We start from the raw sequence: 15,547 nt of genomic DNA, 5'->3' as shown, positions 1-15,547 counted from the left end.
GGCCAGGATCTGGTCTTTAAAGTCTTTCAGTTTGAGGGCTTCCCCGGAATATTGCGGGAACCAGGGGGCCCCGAAATAATATGGCATGGTCAGCGGCATCAGACTGGATGCTGCCGCAGCAGCGGAGGGGGCGCCCTGTTCTCAGCTGCGTGAATTACAGAAGGCTCGTTGAGGGCCACCTGCCCCATTTCCTCAGATGTGGACATGGCGTGGTCTATGGACGCAAGTCCTGTAGGCAGACTCACGCTGGACTTCGCTCTCCCAGGCCGTTGCTAATGGTGACCACGGAGAGGGTTTGGCCCTTTAAGGAGCGGCGGAGCAGGTCAAAATCCAAATTGGATGTGCTTCCCCCGAATCAAGTCTTTTGTTTCTAATGAGGGACTTTCCCCCAGTCTCCCAGCAAGAATCGGAATCTTCCCGGCACTTAAACACAAAGGGGCCGGTTAATACAGAAGTTCCAAGTCTCGCAAGGTACGTGATTATGTCGTGCGGAGGTCCCACGCGCAGCGTCAGGAGATAGGCACGGTCTCTCTGAACTTCAAGATTCGTGGTAGATGGTGTCTTCTTTGCAGGCAGGGCGGCGCCTTCTCTTCTTTTTCGCGCCAGGCGAACACAACGATGGCGCAATGATAATCCAGTCAGCTTAGGCGGCCATCTTGCAGCATAATGCTGTCAATTCACTAACAGCAAGCAGTGACTCAGAAATCAGCAAACAGTCTCCACAATGTACAGTTTCACACCGCGATTTTTCGTGACGCCAGTGCCGATAATGGTGGCACACCGATTTGTTGGAGGAATAATGGAGGTACACACATTTGTAGTGAACAAACATTCCTCTTTACTGAACAGTTCAACTATATACAGGCTTTAAACAGTTCCATATGAAAGATTTTAGTAACAGGCAGGCTTTACATCAATGGCAGGTAGAATCCTAGCAAGATAACTCAGAGGGAATAAACTCACAGATCAGGCTGTACTTTCTGCAGAATCCTGTCTGGCTTTCTCCAAGGCCCGTATGCCTAATAGCTGGCTTTATCCTTGGGTAGGGAAACCTTCCTCTGGTATAAGTCCACTTGCTGTCAATAACCTTCTGCCCTTCAGCTTTCTACTTGGCTGGATAAGATTGGCACTGCTCTGTACTTTGCAAGATGCAGGATCCCTTCAAGAGAAAACGTCTTCTCCTGGACTAGACTGGACTGACTCTTTCCTGACTGGACCTAACTATATATACTAAGAGGTCCCTAGCTACCTCTACAGCTTAGGAGGAGAGACTACACCCCTAGCAGGCCTGGTACAGGAGATAACATGAAAATACACATTACTATGCAATACAAAATACCAATCTCAGGAGGTAGGGGCAACATGACTCTTAGTAGTGCCCGCCTTTACGTAGTGGGGCACTACAAATATTCACCATAAATTAGCAAATTTGAGATCGGCGAAAATCGGCAGATGTTGCCGTTCTGAATATAGAGGTTGTTTTTCTTCTCATTTGTGCCCAGGTGGTTCCATAGTTCCTAGAAGGAGTTATCTTGGAGGGCATCTTGAAACTGTGTAAGTTTGGTTGAGGTATATTCTCGCTTTTTCCTTCTGAGGAGGGTTTTGGATTGCCTCTGCATTGTGTCGTAGACTTCCTGTAGGTTGGTGTTGTTGGGATCTCTATGCTTATTTGATGCCGATCTTAAGGTTTTCCGTACAGCTCTGCACTCCTTATCAAACCAAGTGTTGAGGTTATCTTCTTGTTGCTTCAGGTGGCTATACTTTTTCAGATCAGCCATTTCTGCCTTGGTGTAAAATATATTATTAAGATCTCTTACAGCTTGATTGACTCCTGGGTTTTTCTCAAACACCTTGTTGTTAAAGTAGTAGAGCATCCCTTGGATTTCTGGTTTATTGTGCACCTTTTATATTTCTGAGCCGATGTCTTGGACCACTTATAAGATGGAGGTAGTGTGAAGAGCCCGGCCTGCTGAGGTATTTGTCCTGGTGGTTTGTTTGTGGACTTAAAATATAGGGATGATTGGTTGTGATCAGACAAGTGCGAGTGTGGGCTTACTATGAAGGCCCCAATGTTTGAGGGGTCCATGTCTGTGATGGCATAGTCCACTACGCTGCTACCCACATGGGAGTTTAATGTAGTCCTTCCTAGAGAGTCTCCCTTGGTGTGACCGTTGAGGATGTGGAGTCCTAGGCTTTGGCAAAGATTCAACAGTTTTTTGCCACTTCTATCTGCTATCTGTCTATCTATCTCATATCTGTATCTATCATCTAATATCTATCTATCTCATATCTGTATCTATCTCATCTATCTATCTAAAATTATGGAAGAAAGGCAGAATTCTGACTTCAGTGAAACAAAGTGCTCCCTTTTCTTTTTTTTTTCTTGCATAAAAAAAAAAAATCTGATTTCTTTCTATTCGTTATTTACTGTTTTACTTTGACTGTATAGAACAAATTATCTACATGTCCCTGCTGTCTCTATATACAGAGCACTGGTAACAGTGACTATTTTCAGGTGTCTTCTGATTATTTAACAGGGTTAAGCAGGTCCCCTGGTCAAACTTGCTAAAGGAAGCACACTTAGGGCTCATGCACACAAACGTGTCCCGGCCGTTTCGTGCATTGGGGTCCCCACTGCACGGGCATCATCCGTGTGGTTGCCGCAGACAAAAACAGACCTATTCAACTTAAATGGGTCCATGAACCGTCCGCACCACAAAAAAAATAGAACATGTTCTATTTTTTTGCGGTGCGGAGGCACAGACAGAAACCCCACGGGAGTACTCCAGCAGGGCTGGAGCATACATGCAGTTAATCACAGCAGGAGTAGCAGCGACAATCGTTTCGCGGTGGGCTAGCGCTTCATCTGGCCACTGACCCACGGTCGGTGCCCAGATATTGCAGATGGGCAATGGTCGTCTACATGGGCCCTTAGGCTGAGTTCACACTTCAGTTATTTCCATCAATTATTGTGAGCCAAAACCAGGTGTGGGTCAAAAACACAGAACAGGGGGAAATGCTTTCATTATACCTTATCTCTGTGTAGGCTTCACTACTGGTATGGGCTCACAAGAAGGCCTCTTTCACACTACCGTATGGCTATTTCAGTGTTTTGCGGTCCTTTTTTCATGGATCTGTTGTTCCGTTATTTGTTTACGTTGTGTTTCCATTTCGGTTCCGTTTTTCCGTATGGCATATACAGTATACAGTAATTACATAGAACAAATTGGGCTGGGCATAACATTTTTAATAGATGGTTCCGAAAAAAAAACGGAACGGATATGGAAGACATACGGATGCATTTCCGTATGCATTCCGTTTTATTTGCGGACCCATTGACTTTAATGGAGCCATGGAACGTGATTTGTGGCCAAATATAGGACATGTTCTATCTTTGCACGGAACGGAGATACGGAAACACAGACACGGAATGCATACAGAGTACATTCCGTTTTTTTGCAGACCCATTGAAATGAATGGTTCCGTATACAGAACGCAAAATACGGCCCGCAAAACGAAAAGAAAAAAAAACGGTAGTGTGAAAGAGCCCTTACTGAGGGAAATAACTGACCACATAACTGAAGTGTGAACTGGGCCTTACCTGCTTGCTGACACTGGCTCTCAGCTTCAGTGCTCTCTGACCTCTGCTCAGGTCCCTGGATGTCATCATCCATTTTGACGCTGCCTGTAACCAATCGTGGGCCACAGCGGTGACTTCTCCCCTTGAGTCAAGTGAATAAATGTGACAGTAATGTGACGAACTGCGACCGCCGCGGCCACAATACGTCACGAAACCGTCACAGCGCCCCTAGTGGTCAATCCGCAAACAGGCCTCCCAGCCACTTTCAGCACACCGACAGTCTAACTTGAGTCCGTACAGTCGAGAGGCTGAAAGCGCAGGGAGTGGACCGCCGACCGACCGCAAGTAAGCGTGTGACGAACTGGACCGGAACTACACACAGGGTAGTTTAACTGCCACCACCTTGCAATTTATGGGAGCAAGGAACCCACTATCTAGATAACACAACCGAGTAGCTTTCCCTTCGGAGAGGCTAGGGTAAGTTTTTGCAGTGTTTGAAAACAGGCATATGGCTAGAGAAATGACTGGGAGGTCATTTATTATATATCTATATACAATACAAATTATCACGATGCACAGTAATTATTAACACAATAATCAAGGAAAGTATAGTCCAATAAACAAAAGGGAGAAAAGAAAGAAAATACTTAGTTTCCGCAGAAAAGATGTCCGCTGGTGAAATAGTCCGTTGCAGGGATAAAGTCCAAGAAGCCTTTGTCCAGTGTAATATGCCTACAGCCCACAGGTTCTCTGGCTGAGGCCCTCTTTAGGTGTTAAAAGTGGAGAACTCCTTTAGCAGATCCTAGGTCTGTGTTATAAAGGGTCCCAGAATCAAGGCGGGGAATTGAGAGTCCGCCTGCTGGGCAGGCTGTATTCCTGAGGTGAATGTCAGTTCTGAAATATGGCATGTGCCATATCGTGGGATGTCTCCGCTGTACACAAGTAACAAGCACATATTCACATTCCCCACAAAATATGGAGTTCAGGGATACCAAATATTACTATTATAACTGGTTCTATGATGGGGTAACACCATAACTTTACCTGGGTACATCTTAGAGTTATGTTTGTCCTATGTAAATAATTACTGTTTAATAGACCTACTGATCAATAAGGCAGAGTAATATTGATAATATTGGGAGGACAGTTCAATATTCTCGCGGATCATCCGTGACACCTCCCCCCGCGTCTGTGGCTAGACATCCGTCCGCAAGACGGGTGGCGTCGCCGCTAACCTGCGCTGATCGGTCTGGATCGTCGTTGCACCGGGATAAGCCATCCGCATTTTGATGTCTGCTGCCTGCCCTGTGCTGGATGGTAAAATCGTACTGCTGCAGCGACAAGCTCCAACGTAGGAGCTTTCCGTTGGACCCCGCAGTACGGTTCAGCCAACTGAGAGGATTATGGTCCGTAATGATTGTGAAGGAGCGGCCGTACAGATAGGATTGAAGCTTCTGCAGGCCCACACAATCGCCAGACACTCCTTTTCTGTAGTTGAGTAGGAGACCTCTCGGGGAAGAAGTTTCCGGCTCAGGTACAGAAGAGGATGCTCGTCCCCTTTTCCATCCACCTGGCTTAAGACATCGCCGAGACCGTAATCTGATGTGTCGGTTTGCACTATGAACCGACGGCTGAAATCTGGGGCTTGAAGCACAGGGGCGCTAGCTAACGCCTCCTTCAAGGCCCGGAAGGCGTTCTCACACTCAGGGGTCCACGTAACCACTTTTGGGTGCTTCTTACCAGTGGCATCCGTCAGGGGCTTCGCGATGGCACTATAGGCCGGTACAAACTTCCTATAGTAGCCCGCGGTCCCCAGGAATGCCTGAACCTGTCGCTTGGTGATAGGCCGAGGCCACGCTAAGATGGCGTCAACCTTTCCCGTGTCCGGTTTCAGGGTGTTCCCTCCCACTCGTTGCAGTACCTGGGACAGATGTTTGAGGTGTTCTTCCCAGGTGGGGCTAAACACCGCAATATCGTCCAAATATGCTGCAGCGAACGGTTGCATTTCCTCCAGCAGGTCGTTCATAGCCCGCTGGAACGTGGCAGGCGCATTTTTCATTCCAAAGGGCATCGTCGTAAATTCGAAGAGCCGGAAGGGAGTGATAAAGGCCGACTTCTGCCGCGCGTCCGGGGCAAGAGGGATCTGCCAGTACCCCCGGCTCAGATCCATGATTGATAGATAGCTGGCAGCCGCCAGCTTATCTAGCATCTCATCGATGCGAGGCATGGGGTAGGCGTCCGTAGTGGTTACAGCGTTCAACTTCCGGTAGTCCAGGCAGAACCGTGTTGTCTTGTCTTTCTTGGGTACCAAGACGACGGGTGCCGCCCATGGACTACAGGACCGCTGAACGACCCCCAGTTCTAGCATTTCCCCCACCTCACGCTGCATGTCCGCCTGCACCTCCGGAGAGACGCGATAGGCGGATTGCTTGATGGGGGGATGTGCTCCGGTATCTAACCGGTGAGCGACCAGATTGGTCCGTCCCGGGATACCTGAGAAGGTCCGGTGGTACCGACCTAACACCTCCTGTAACTGCTCTCTCTGGGACGGGGAGAGCTGCAGGTTGACATTTATGTCCCCGTCCGTCTCCCGGGTGTCAGCCAGCAGATCTACCAGAGGGTCTGTCTCGCCCTGTTCTAACCGGCTGCACACTGGGAGTACATACTGGGTTCTATCGTGGTGAGCCTTCAGCATGTTAATGTGAAAGGCCTTCTGTTTTCTACCCCCCATGTTCACCAAGTATGTCAGGGGGTTCAAACGCTTCTCTATGGTGTATGGCCCCTCCCATGCCGCCTGTAACTTATTGTGCCTTATGGGAAGAAGGGCATAGACCTTGTCTCCTGTTTCAAATGCCCAGTCTCCTGCGGTGCGGTCGTACCATAGTTTCTGTTTGGCCTGGGCCTGGGCCAGATTCTCCGTTACCATGGCAGAGAGTGACTCCATTTTGTCTCTGAACTTCAGGACGTAATCCACTACAGAGACATCCGTGGGATCACCCTTGCCTTCCCACGTCTCTTGCATCAGCTGTAGTGGCCCTCGGACGTTCCTGCCATACAGGAGTTCAAACTGGGAGAACCCGGTGGACTCTTGCGGTACTTCCCTGTAGGCAAACAGCAGATGAGGCAGGTATCGTTCCCAGTCCCCACCCTGCGACTCAACGAATGTGGCCAGCATCTGCTTTAATGACGCGTTAAAGCGCTCGCAGAGGCCGTTGGTTTGCGGGTGGTATGGACTGGAGACGAGGTGAGTCATCTGGATCTTTGCCGCCAGGGCGTCCATCAGTTCAGACATAAACTGGGGTCCCTGATCTGTGAGCATCTCCGCAGGGAACCCTACACGTGAAAATATGGAAATTAGCGCGTCTGCTACCTTGTCTGCCCTCAGGGAGGAGAGGGCGACCGCATCTGGGTAGCGAGTCGCGTAATCCACCAGCGTCAAGATGTACCTCTTGCCGCTGCGGCTGGGAATGGGCAGAGGTCCAATTATGTCGACTGCCACTTGGTGAAATGGCTCACTTATGATTGGCAGTGGACACAGGGGAGCCTTGCGCGGATTCCCAGCTCGTTTAACCTTCTGACAAACCATACAGGAGCGACAATAATTGATGACATCTATCCTCATTCTAGGCCAGTAGAAATGCCCCTGAATACGGTCAAGTGTCCTGCGAATTCCTAGGTGCCCTGCCAAGGGGATGTCATGTGCGGATTTCAGCACATGCCCCCGGAAGGCACTAGGTACCACAAGCGACTTGGTACTCACGGTCATTTCGCCTTCGGTGGGTTGTATCGCCTCACTATACAACTTCCCACCTTCCCAGTACACTTTGAACCCGGCCCCATCCGCGAGGGGCTCAGCAGCCTGTCTTCTGAGACCCTCGAGGCTAGGATCTTTTCGAAGTGCGTGCTCGAAGGCCGCCTGATCCGTTTCAGCCAGCTGGCCCGTGCCGTACGAGGCCTGTGGCTGACAGTCACCCTCCCTGGGGTCAGAGGAGTGGGAGGAGACCGGAGCCTCTTCCCCCTGTTCTGAGTTCAAGTTTTGGGTGGCCCGACTCCGAGTCACAGCTAGGACAGGTATGACTTCGGAGCAAGGCAGATTAGCATTTCACATGTAGAAATCACATTAGCAGGTACGTCATGCATATCATCAACATTAATATTAGATACATTCAACCCCCCTCCCCCAGACTTTTGCCCCCGGGTGCCAAGCACCTGGGTGGGGGCAGAGGGCGGACCCCCTTCCTGGGATCCCGAGGGGTTCGTGGCGGGTTCATAATAGGATACCAGCTTGCCTAGATCGGACCCCAACAAAACAGGAACTGGTAGCTGGTCTAGGATACCAACTACCTTTTCTTGAACACCCACCCCCCCAGTCGATGGAAACTCGGGCTTGGGGAATGTGAGAAAGAGTGCCCCCCACCCCAGTGAGGGTGAGGTACTTGTCTGGGATGATGTCCTTTGTGGGCACAAGGTGCGGACGCACCAGGGTGACATCGGCTCCCGTGTCCCGGAAACCGGTGACTAGCTGGTCATTCACTGTAACAAGCTGGTGATTGCTGGTGATGGGGTGAATCTCCTCCCCACCGGCGAACAAAACAGTTGAAGATGATGGTTCACGCTGGGATGCGCTGGCTGGCTGTGTCTGTCGTGGGCGAGGTACAGGTGGTTCAGATGCTGGCTGTGGCTGTCTCCGCTCAGGACAGTTGAATTTCATATGTCCAGGCTTGCGGCAGTAGTGACAGGTGATTCCATTAGGTGCCCCAGGTCTGGAAGCAGTAGCTGCACTTGGTCTCTGTGGTGGCAGGGGGGTCTGCCCTGACATTGGGCAGACCTCCTCTCCAGTGAGATGGTGCAGATTTACGCAGATCGGGCACTCGGGTTGTGACAAAAGTCTCAGCTAAGTCTGCAGCAGCGGTTGCTGACGCAGGCTTCCGTTCTAGCACGAATTGTCTCCGATCCGCAGGGCAAATACAAAGTAGCTGGTCTAGCACCATCAAGTCCTCTAGGATGTCATAAGACCCTTTTGTTAGGCCTAAAGTCCACTGGCGGAATGTAGTGCGTAAGCTGCTGACCACATCCGGATAAGAGTCCGTACGATCCTTTTGTAAGGACCTAAACCTTTTCCGATAGACTTCAGGGGTCAGCCGGTATTTAGCAATGATAGCGTCTTTTATGGCGGAATAATCTTCATCCTGCTCCATGGATAACTCTGCAAACGCGTCCAGCGCTTTGTAGCGCAACAGGGGGGTCAGGTGTCTGGCCCACTGCTCTTGGGGCAGACGATACTGACGGCAGGCTTTCTCAAAGGATCGCAAAAACAAGTCTATGTCAGTGTCCTTTTCAATGGGAGCAAATTTAAATTTTGCACTCACGTGTGATGCTGCTCCTTCTGCAGGAAAGTTGGGTGATGAGCTTCGGCTGGGTTGGTGTATTCTGGCCATGCTCAGTTCATGCCGACGTTGGCTTTCTGCAGCAGCGGCCTCCCTCTCAGCTCGGCGTTCTGTGGCCTCCCTCTCAGCTCGGCGTTCTTCGCGCTCCGCCATGTACTGCAGGTACTTTACCGAGTCAGTGTCCATTAGTTTTTGGAGGGCCTGCTGCATCATAGGGTCCGTACAAATAGATAGTCCGGTACTGGCCGCTTCCGGGCGAGTACTTAAAGAAAAATTAGGATCCGTACTGAAATACTGCGCTGGGGGGCCAACAGGGCCCGCAGGATGTTCCCCCTCCGAGTAGTCAGGATTCTCAGTCTCCGGTTCCTCAGGACTTGAGTCAGATGGGCCGGTGTCTCCCGCAGTAGACACATCCAACAGCCGCAGTTGTTGGTTATCCCATCGGAACAAGTCTTTTATCAGGTCGGTCTTCGTCTTGCGACCGACTTCAATGCCCCGTTCTTGGCACAGATTTTCCAGATCTGCCAAAGCCATTTTCTTGTATTCCCCGGACATTTTCACGCCAAATAAAAGATAGATAAAGAAAACAAGATTTCGGGGAGGGTACTGGACTACACAGTCTCTCTGTACACACATATAAATGTATTGCACTCAGCCACACCACCGCCAAATTGGTTTGGTTCTGACAGAGGTAAATTAGTTAATCTCTGTTCAGATGTTCTAAACACATGCAAAAAGGAATCCCAGTAGCTGCCTACCAATATGTGACGAACTGCGACCGCCGTGGCCACAATACGTCACGAAACCGTCACAGCGCCCCTAGTGGTCAATCCGCAAACAGGCCTCCCAGCCACTTTCAGCACACCGACAGTCTAACTTGAGTCCGTACAGTCGATAGGCTGAAAGCGCAGGGAGTGGACCGCCGACCGACCGCAAGTAAGCGTGTGATGAACTGGACCGGAACCACACACAGGGTAGTTTAACTGCCACCACCTTGCAATTTATGGGAGCAAGGAACCCACTATCTAGATAACACAACAGAGTAGCTTTCTCTTCGGATAGGCTAGGGTAAGTTTTTGCAGTGTTTGAAAACAGGCATATGGCTAGAGAAATGACTGGGAGGTCATTTATTATATATCTATATACAATACAAATTATCACGATGCACAGTAATTATTAACACAATAATCAAGGAAAGTATAGTCCAATAAACAAAAGGGAGAAAAAGAAAGAAAATACTTAGTTTCCGCAGAAAAGATGTCCGCTGGTGAAATAGTCCGTTGCAGGGATAAAGTCCAAGAAGCCTTTGTCCAGTGTAATATGCCTACAGCCCACAGGTTCTCTGGCTGAGGCCCTCTTTAGGTGTTAAAAGTGGAGAACTCCTTTAGCAGATCCTAGGTCTGTGTTATAAAGGGTCCTAGAATCAAGGCGGGGAATTGAGAGTCCGCCTGCTGGGCAGGCTGTATTCCTGAGGTGAATGTCAGTTCTGAAATATGGCATGTGCCATATCGTGGGATGTCTCCGCTGTACACAAGTAACAAGCACATATTCACATTCCCCACAAAATATGGAGTTCAGGGATACCAAATATTACTATTATAACTGGTTCTATGATGGGGTAACACCATAACTTTACCTGGGCACATCTTAGAGTTATGTTTGTCCTATGTAAACGTCCAGTGAATTCTGAGTGACACGATGATGTAATTTTTACGTCCGTAAGATGCATGGGCTCTCTTAAAAAGGTAAAAATCATATCTCAGATTCATGTTGCAGTCTGGGAAACCTTGGTGCCGGCCTGTCTGCAGCAAGCTAGCTTACAGACCCCTTATGGCAGCGACACCAAATGTCTCCCCCCCAGGTGCAGTCTTCACACCTAGCTGTGATATCTCTGCAGACAGGGAAGTTCTTTTGTCAACCTGAGGAAGCCAGCTGTAATTGCGTTATCTGCTGGGCATCTATTGACTGACTTGAACAAAAGGACTATGTTGTTCTCTGGGTACAACAGAAGGACAGAAGGAGACGCTCTGAATAATCAAATTGTAGGTTCTGGGGCCTAGGGAAATAATTACTGTTTAATAGACCTACTGATCAATAAGGCAGAGTAATATTGATAATATTGGGAGGACAGTTCAATATTCTCGCGGATCATCCGTGACAAGTACTTCATAATTTAGGGCCCCGCTTTTAATTCTGTCCAGGGCCACATTTTGTCTAAAACCGGCCCTGGCTTAGGGACAACTCTCTGACTGTCCTTGAGTGGCCCAGCCAGAGCGCTGACTTGAACCCAATGGAACATCTCTGGAGAGACCTGAAAATGGCTGTCCACCGACGCCCCCATCCAACCTGAGAGAAGTTGAGAGGATCTGTAGAGAACGACATAATATCCCCAAATCCAGGTGTAGAAACATTGCGACATCGTACCGAGGAAGACTGGAGGCTGTAATCGCTGCCAAAGGTGCTTCAACTAACTCCTGAGTAAAGGATCTGAATACATCGGTCAAGGAAATGTTTTAGTTTTTCATTTTCAATAAATTAGAAAAGATTTTGTACATTCGGTTTTCACTTAACCATTATGGGGTATTTAGTGCAGAGTGATGGGGGAAAATGTCAAACTTTTTATTATATTTTAGCACAAGGCCACAAGATAACAAAATGTGAAAAAGTGGAAGGGTCTGAAGACTTTCCAAATGCATTGCACATCAGACAGCTTGCATGAATACATTGACAAATATCACTCCATGAGCTGTATGTCTGTTGCTACCACTTACAAAGTATGTTATAAAACAGTGAGCCTGCAGCCACCACTAGGGGGAGCTCAGCACATAAGAATGAATACATGGTGCTCTCCGTAGTGGTGGCTGTTGGAACATGCTGTAAATTTATGTTGGAAACAGGAGATCAGCACTAGCCCCAAAGCAGATATATGGTCTGCCTCCATGGCAGGCATGCACTGGTTATAATGCTGTTATGTCTTAAAGCTTGTTTGGAAGGTTGAACATGGGGGATGAGACCGGCCTTTCCCACAGCTGTCCGCATCCGTTTCTCCGTTTGTGGAAATTTTATTATGCAGACATTTTATCTTGGGATGTGTGTGTGTTTTTATTAGATTGTCATCTGTCTCCCTGTGTCGGATTTGGCCAAAGAACGCTCTAGCAGAGGGTACTTGGGTTGAATCGGGACCAGTGGTAAAACCGCCAGTATGAAAACCTTCTCATGGGCTTGGAGACGTGTTCTCAGTGTGTAGGGGGGCATTTGCCGGTTTGTGAGCACTAAGTGCAAGCACTGGGCTTCTTCCCTTCAAATGTCTATACACATTAGAGAAGTGAAGTCTGCATACCGAGAGATACATATTATACCTCTGCTGCGGCTTCGCTATCCTTTTCTGGATACATATCTGCTATTAAGACATGCATATCTGCCTTGTCGGTATACTCGTACTGTATACTGACAATAGCTGTAGCAATGTCCGGCAGATAATCTCAAACCTATAAGAACCAGTAGAATGATCTTCACTAGATATTGGTCTCTTTGAGCAGTATTGAATGAGGTCCATGCTGACAGTGATGGGGGGTGGGCAGCCACCTGGCTGATCAGACAATGGACGTAACTCATCCTTCCTTATACAGTGATGGGGTGTGTGTATTGTCTGTCCAGCCACATTGATGCCCTTCCCCGTCCTTTGACATGTCATCACTTCCTGTATGTCATCACTTCCTGTATCCTTGTCTTGGGCCAGCTCCTTTTACACCTTTTGTGAGTAAATAAAAGAAACAGACTGGGCAGGGAAGAGGAGGAGGAGTTGCTCAGAATTCAAGATGGTAACACTTGGGTCTGGCTCTGACTGCGGCTGAGGGAAAGGGGGTTTACATTTCCTTACACAAAGATATTGGAGAGCAGATCTATTAATATTTCCACAACACTCCGTTCCGTGGTCTGCAAAAAAAATAAAATAACCTGTCCTATTCTTGTCCACGCTTTGCGGACAAGAATAGGCAGTTATAGTAAAGGCTGTCCATGCCGTTCTGCAAATTGCGCCATCCGTGTTTTGCGGATCAGCGATTTGCGGACCGCAACACATACAGCGGTCGTGTGCATATAGCCTAAGGCACGCAGTGCAGGCTGTGTGGGTGGAGTGCAGGATACAAAGCTGTGTGTAAGGGCCCCTGCCCGTACTGTGGATCACAGATAGCGGTCCGCACCGACCATGTACCCGCCACCTGCAGGCACGGACCCATTCACTTGAATGGGGTCAGCGATCCACATCTGAAGGTCCGCACCGCAAAAAAGTAGTGCGTACACAGCTTTTTTGCAGTGCAGAGACATGGACAGAAAACTCCGTAGTGCTTCCGTGGGCTTCCAGTCCATGCCTCCATTCCGCATCATATCTTCCGGACTGCGGACCCATTTAATTAAATAGGTCCGCATCCATGATGTGGTTGTTGACAGTCGTGTGTATGAGCCCTAAGGTTACAAAAACAGACAAGTGATGTACATCACACGTCCATTTTAAGAACAATGGTTGTCTATGGGGTTATCCACAGTGAAAAACGGACATAAAAAAATAGAACATGTTCTATCTTGTTAGTTTTTCACTGACCGACTGCCCCCATACAATTTTGAATGGGTCCATTTTTAACGTCCGTTTCTTGGAAAGGCATCAGTGAAAAAAAAAAGTTATTTAAAAATGTACAGTTTGTCAATTTTTAACTGACTTTTTTTCACGTGCATGTAGCATGTAACCTAAGGTCCAGTGCAGACCTGTGTACATGTACTGCTCAGGATGCAGAGCTGTGTAAGCGTACTGCGCCGGGTGCAGAGCTGTGTACTGCGCCGGGTGCAGAGCTGTGTACTGCACAGGGTGCAGAGCTGTGTACGTGTAATGCACTGGGTGCAGAGCTGTGTACTGCGCCGGGTGCAGAGCTGTGTACGTGTACTGCGCCGGGTGCAGAGCTGTGTACTGCGCCGGATGCAGAGCTGTGTACGTGTACTGCGCCGGGTGCAGAGCTGTGTACGTGTACTGCGCCGGGTGCAGAGCTGTGTACGTGTACTGCGCCGTTTGCAGAGCTGTGTACTGCACCGGGTCCAGAGCTGTGTACGTGTACTGCGCCGAGTGCAGAGCTGTGTACATGCACTGTGCAGAGCTGTGTATGTGTACTGTGCAGAGCTGTGTATGTGTACTGTGCAGAGCTGTGTACATGCACTGTGCAGAGCTGTGTATGTGTACTGTGCAGAGCTGTGTATGTGTACTGTGCAGGGCTGTGTATGTGTACTGTGCAGAGCTGTGTATGTGTACTGTGCAGAGCTGTGTATGTGTACTGTGCAGAGCTGTGTATGTGTACTGTGCAGAGCTGTGTATGTGTACTGTGCAGGGCTGTGTATGTGTACTGTGCAGAGCTGTGTATGTGTACTGTGCAGAGCTGTGTACATGCACTGTGCAGAGCTGTTTATGTGTACTGTGCAGGGCTGTGTATGTGTACTGTGCAGAGCTGTGTATGTGTACTGTGCAGAGCTGTGTATGTGTACTGTGCAGAGCTGTGTACATGCACTGTGCAGAGCTGTTTATGTGTACTGTGTAGAGCTGTGTATGTGTACTGTGCAGACCTGTGTATGTGTACTGTGCAGAGCTGTGTATGTGTACTGTGCAGAGCTGTGTACTGTGCAGAGCTGTGTGCTGTGTACTGTGCAGAGCTGTGTATGTGTACTGTGCAGAGCTGTGTGCTGTGTATGTGCAGAGCTGTGTGCTGTGTATGTGCAGAGCTGTGTATGTGTACCGTGCAGAGCTGTGTGCTGTTTACTGTGCAGAGCTGTGTGAGGGTATGTGCAGAGCTGTGTACTGTGCAGAGCTGTGTGCTGTGTATGTGCAGAGCTGTGTATGTGTACTGTGCAGAGCTGTGTGCTGTTTACTGTGCAGAGCTGTGTGAGGGTATGTGCAGAGCTGTGTGCTGTGTACTGTGCAGAGCTGTGTGAGGGTATGTGCAGAGCTGTGTACTGTGCAGAGCTGTGTGCTGTGCAGAGCTGTGTACTGTGCAGAGCTGTGTATGTGTACTGTGCAGAGCTGTGTGCTGTGTACTGTGCAGAGCTGTGTACTGTGCAGAGCTGTGTATGTGTACTGTGCAGAGCTGTGTATGTGTACTGTGCAGAGCTGTGTGTTGTGTACTGTGCAGAGCTGTGTATGTGTACTGTGCAGAGCTGTGTATGTGTACTGTGCAGAGCTGTGTGTTGTGTACTGTGCAGAGCTGTGTATGTGTACTGTGCAGAGCTATGAACTGTGTGCTGTGCAGAGCTGTGTATGTGTACTGTGCAGAGCTGTGTACTGTGTGCTGTGCAGGGTGCAGAGCTATGAACTGTGTACTGTGCAGAGCTATGAACTGTGTGCTGTGCAGAGCTGTGTATGTGTACTGTGCAGAGCTGTGTATGTGTACTGTGCAGAGCTGTGTGTTGTGTACTGTGCAGAGCTGTGTATGTGTACTGTGCAGAGCTGTGTATGTGTACTGTGCAGAGCTGTGTGTTGTGTACTGTGCAGAGCTGTGTATGTGTACTGTGCAGAGCTGTGTATGTGTACTGTGCAGAGCTGTGT

This window comes from Bufo gargarizans, chromosome 8 (assembly GCF_014858855.1).
Source record: "Bufo gargarizans isolate SCDJY-AF-19 chromosome 8, ASM1485885v1, whole genome shotgun sequence".
Lineage (NCBI taxonomy): Eukaryota > Metazoa > Chordata > Amphibia > Anura > Bufonidae > Bufo > Bufo gargarizans.
The sequence above is the reverse complement of the archived record's forward strand: the minus strand, read 5'-3'. Positions refer to the sequence as shown.